General features: G+C 41.1%; 1 pseudogene; it reads right to left on the reverse strand.

The window, feature by feature from the left end:
* Positions 1-214: 214 nt before the first annotated feature.
* Positions 215-673, reverse strand: LOC142454492 (phosphatidylethanolamine-binding protein 1 pseudogene; annotated as a pseudogene).
* Positions 674-5,625: the final 4,952 nt, after the last annotated feature.

Below are 5,625 nucleotides of genomic sequence, written 5' to 3' on the forward strand. Positions count from 1 at the left end.
AACACCCAAAAATGGTGTTCAAATTTGATCAAAACAGAAATGGGGACCAGTGAGCTGGAAGTATGAAGGAAAGTCATTTGAGTTAAATCACTCTGATCTTTCAGGTCTCACCTGTGAGAAGGAACTGGAGCAGGGATGAGCAGAAATGTACATGCATTGCTAAACTGAAGTACACAGCTGGAGCCTCTGGGCGAGTCTGTATGACCCACTTTCCCTACTTCCTCGACACCTGCGCATAGAGTTCCAGCACAGAGTTGTCCATTCATCGTGGTAATTCATACCAGCACCATGGGTCCCGAGCTCATATTTTTCCAGGAAGATGTCACCTTGAATTTGCCTTGGTGGTCTCAAGATTGGTTGCTAAGAATGGACTCATCACATGTCAGGGGCCTGTGCTCCTGTAGACCAGTCAGACATAGCAGTGGAGGCCTGTGCCCTTGGGTGGCCCAGACCACATAATCAGAGAGGACAGTTCTTCTGCTGATATTGTTGCCCTTCATGTTGATCACGAGAAAATGGTGTCACTCCCTGAATTTGGGGTCCTTCCTATTGGACATACTTGGGTCTGTCAGGATCAAAGGAAAGAGTTTACTTGAATCTAGCCATCCTATGTGATGCCGTTGGGGCTGCCCTACACCTGGGTGGATGTCAGCACTTGTACCAGCTCATCCATCTCCACCTTGCCTTATGTCACCTGCAGGGGACACTGAGAGTATTCATCCTCTTCTTCCTGACTCCAGGGACCAATCACATGCTGAGATCCACAGACATCTTGAGCAAAGCAGAGCAGGTAGCCAGGAGTGCATCACCTGGCAGAACCCAGTCAGCTTAGCAGTGACCACTGAAGACTGGTCTGTATTTCATTTTTGACAACTTCGAATTTTTCAAATTATCACCTTATATATTACAGAATCTGATTATATTACTACCTTAAAATAAGCCCCCAGGGAACATGTGCTAAATCTGTGGTGATTAAATGCCAGTGGTAATTTCTAAAAATTCAACCCTTACTGAACACATGTTTAATTGTTCATGTTAGTCAACTTACTGAATGATATATTGAACACTTTAAACTTTTTTCCTATGTATTATCAGGGATTTCCATTGTGTCAAAACATTTGTACATTTGTTGCCCTCATCATTCTCTAAACATTTGCTTTCTGCTGGAGCCCTTGGTGTCAGCTCAATTTCCCCTCCCTCCCTCCCTCCTCCCCCTTCCTCATGAACCCTTGATAATTTATAAATTCTTCTTATTTTGTCATATCTTACACTTCCAACGTCTTCCTTCACCCACTTTCCTGTTCACTATCCCCCAGGGAGGAGGTTATATGTAGATCCCTGTAATTGGTTCTCCCTTTCCACCCCACCCTCCCTCTACCCTCCTTACATCACCACTCTCAGCACTGGTCCTGAAGGGATCATCTGTTCTGGATTCCCTGTGTTTCCAGTTTCTATCTGTAACAGTGTACATCCTCTAGTTTAGCCAGATTTGTAAGGTAGAATTGAGATGATGATAGTGGAGGAGAGGGGAGAAAACATTTAAGAACTAGAGGAAAGTAGTATGCTTCATTGTTGCTACACTGCATCCTAACTGGCTCATCTCCTTCCCACAACCCTTCTGTAAGGAGGTGTCTAGTTACCTACTGATGGGCTTTGGGTCTCCAATCTGAACTCCCCTCATTCACAAGGACATGATTTTTTGTTCTTTGATGCCTGATACCTGATCCCTTTGACACCTCCTGATCACACAGGCTGGTGTGTTTCATCCATGTGGGCTTTGTTGCTTCTGAGTTAGATGGCCACTTGTTTACCTTCAAGCCTTGAAGACCCCAGATGCTGTATCTTGTGATAGCCGAGCATCATCAACTTTCTTCACCACATTTGCTTATGGATCCATTTGCTTCAGCAATCATGTAGGGAAGATGAGTATCATGAAATGCCAATTTAATAGAACAAAGTGTTTTTGCCTTGAGGGGCTACTTGAGTAGAGGCCCAATGTTCATCTGCTACCTCAATACTAAACCTATAAATATATGCACATAAATCTATTTCCCCTTCATTATATATAAATATATTTACATATGTACATGCCTGTATTTAGACCTTTATATATACCCTTTGCCTCCTAGCTCTTTCCTCTACTTCCTCTTACTTTTCTCTTGTCCCACTATCATGCTCAGCCTTCATTTGAGTTTCAGTAATTCCTCTTGGTTGTCTTTCCCTTGATCAATCCCTAACAGGCCTCTTACAACCTCCTTGTCACTGATTTTGGATCACTTGTTGTTCCCTTGTACCTGGGTTGGTTAACACCACTTTCTGTCCCCCACCTCCTCTAGAACCATCAGTCCTGTTGTTTTCTCTTCCAGATTGTTTATCCAGCCTATCTTATGTAGATAGGCTGTGCTTCTTCCATGTGGGCTTTGTTGTTTCAGAGCTAGATGGTTGCTTGTTTACCTTCAAGCTTTTAAGACCGAGACACTATATCTTTTGATAGCTGGGCACCAACAGCTTTCTTTACTACTTTTATTTATGCATCATTTGTCTTCAGCGATCATATTGGGAAGGTGATCACACAATGGTATGCTTTGTTGTTCTTTGACGTCTGATGCCTGATTCCTTCAACACCTCATGATCACACAGGCTGGTGTGCTTCTTCCAAAGGCTGGTGGGCTTTGTTGCTTCTGAGATAGGTGGCCACTTGTTTTATCTTTTGCTTTATCTTTTGATAGCCGGGCACCATCAGCTTTCTTCACCACATTTGCTTATGCACCCATTTGTCTTCAGTGATAATATTGGGAAGGTGAGCACAGAATGATATGATTTTTTGTTCTTTGATGCATGATAACTGATCCCTTCAGCACCTGGCAATCACATAGGTTGGTGTGCTTCGTCCATGTGGGCTTTGTTGATTCTGGACTACATGGCCAATTGTTTACTAACACTTAACTTTTATTGACTGCTTACAGGGATAGAATAAGGCATGGCATGAAACACTATTCATCCATGGTGCCCCCTTCTCTGTTAGTTAATATGGGAGTTACAAACCAACCCCAAAACAAACCCACTGACATTGAATTGATTCTGATTCCTAGGCCCTTTTAGAACAGAGCTGAACTGCTCCTGTATATTGTGTATATAGGTGTGTTAGCTATTCATGATGTAATTTCTATTTAAATAAGAATATAACATTAGTGGATAAGTACAAAATGACATATGCCATTTAATGGAATGAGATAAACTATGCAGGGTTCTAAGATTTCTACTGTATGCCAACTAGAGCAATAGGTAACATAATGATAAATGAAGAAAAAGATTGACGTTGTAAAAGATTACAGTTTACTTGCATCCTCAATCAAGATTCACCAAAGTGGCAGTCAAGAAATCAAGCAGTGTATTGGATTGGGCAAATCTGCTGTAAGATCTTAAAGCATTAGAATAAAGGTGTCACCTTGAGATTGAAGGTGCCTGACCCACGTCATGGTCTTCTCAACAGCCTCATATGCATATGAAAACTGAAAAGTAAATAAGGAAAACAGGAGAAGAATTGAAGCATTTGAATTACAGTGTTGACAAAAAATATTGAATATGCCATGGGCGATCAAAGGAACAAACTGATATGTCTTGGAGGAAATACAGGCAGAAAGCTCTTTAGATGTAAGGATGGACAGACTTTCTCTTTCATACATTGGGCATGTTACCAGGAGAGACTAATAGGAGGTCAGTGTAAAAGACAGATAGGCTCAGTGATTACAAAAAGGTGGAGAAACACAGAGCCTGCAACAAAGGTCTAAAACAGTAAAACAATTGCTGCTCTAAAACCAACTACAGACCTCTTCTTGCAACGGGCCTGATAAGAAGGTTGGGAACTGAGAACTTGTACAAAGGATTCTCTGGAATATCATCCTAGTGCATAAAAGGAACCCTCTGAGAAGTAGGAGAATGGATCTCATTGTGAGCAATATCCAGGAGTGGAGCAAGTCCTCTGGACCCAAGATCTCTGTGCAGTGAATTGCCTGGAATCAGAAGACAGCTGTAACATCAGAGGAGCAGCATGGAACAGAATGATGGACTTCCAGCCCATGGGGCAAGTGAAGCTGAGTGTTTTTTATGGAGGTTGGTTTTTAGAGTGGGGTAGGGGGCTTTGGGCACTTAATTGGAGAATTTGGACGTGCTGACTCACAGAAATATATGTGTGCCCTTGGTCTGAGACTTATTGGGATGGGTGTTTCTAGGCACTTAATTCAAGGAGCTGGGTTTGCTGCCCTATGGAGCCAGAGCTGAATGCCTCTGGGCTGAAGTTTACAGCAGAGTGGTACGCGCCTTTGGACATTTATTTGCAGACCTGAAGCAACTTTGCAACATGTCCTGGTAAGCAACTCAACCCTGGACATTTCCCACTGGCATTACAACTTATTAAATTTCTTAATAAACCCTTTAAAATTAATTTTGTCTATGAGTTCTGTAGAGACATTGAGATGGATATTAGAGTCTAGAAAGGTAAAATAGTGAATTTGTATTTAGACTATACATATTAGTGTTTCATTCTGTCTTAAATAGGTTCATACTGAGTCATAATTGACTCACTGGCACCTAAAAACACAACCAATTTTCTGCAAATTCCACATATCCAGAGGGGAAAATGGGTCAGTGGACTTAGTTGTTTCAACAATTAATGTAAATTCTTTGTTTTTTTTTCACAATGAAAGCTTGACTTTGACCAATTTTGCTTTACCTCATTTACGCTTCATTTTTGAAACTTTCATTAATAAATGTTATAATTATGAAAAGATGAAAGAATATCATAAAAGAAGATTTAATTATACAGGAGGCTGATGACATTGAACGTGTTGAAGTGGTAGGCGCCTCATCGCTTAAACAATTTTGCTCAAAGTTGTCTTCATGAACTTTGCCTTTGTTTTCCCCCCTGCTGACACATTCTCACAGCCAGCTGGTCCTCGTTTTTGCTCCTTTCCCTAAGCATGTGCTTACCTTGAATACTGAGTAATCGGTCCCCAACTACTTTATTTTCCTCTCACAAGACTAACTTCCGATTCCCATGGAACAGAAATGCATTTTCAGTATTTCCCCAGGAGCAGGCATCTTACATTATGTGAGATGCAGCGCTGCAACGATTGTGATGCCACTTTAATTACACGCTCAGCATTTATGTGCTGCTAAACATGTCCTTATCTATATTTTATATTCTGTCTTCTCCATTAGATCGCACTGTTCTTCTAGGATAATAATTATGTCAACTTTAGTTTACCACTTTCTCATGACACAGATTTGTACATTTTAGTGTGTGCTCTGCATCAAAAAGATACTTTGAGGACGACTTACTGAAATCACTTCTCTGGTACCAATCCTGAAAGAACTAGGTCAGTAATCCATCCATATATATATATATATATTACTCTCTCTCTCTGGAAACACACAGAGAGAGAGAGAGAGAGAGAGAGAGAGAGAGAGAGAGAGAGAGAGAGAGAGAGAGAGAGAGAGAGAGAGAGAGAGAGAGAGAGAATATTTTAGAGATCATTTCCCCTCCCAGATTCTACATTTTATAAATTAGGAAATTCAATCTTTGTATGCCAGTATTACTACACAGGTCAAAACTGAGTCATTCTA

The sequence above is a fragment of the Tenrec ecaudatus genome, chromosome 8, assembly GCF_050624435.1.
Source record: "Tenrec ecaudatus isolate mTenEca1 chromosome 8, mTenEca1.hap1, whole genome shotgun sequence".
Taxonomy (NCBI): domain Eukaryota; kingdom Metazoa; phylum Chordata; class Mammalia; order Afrosoricida; family Tenrecidae; genus Tenrec; species Tenrec ecaudatus.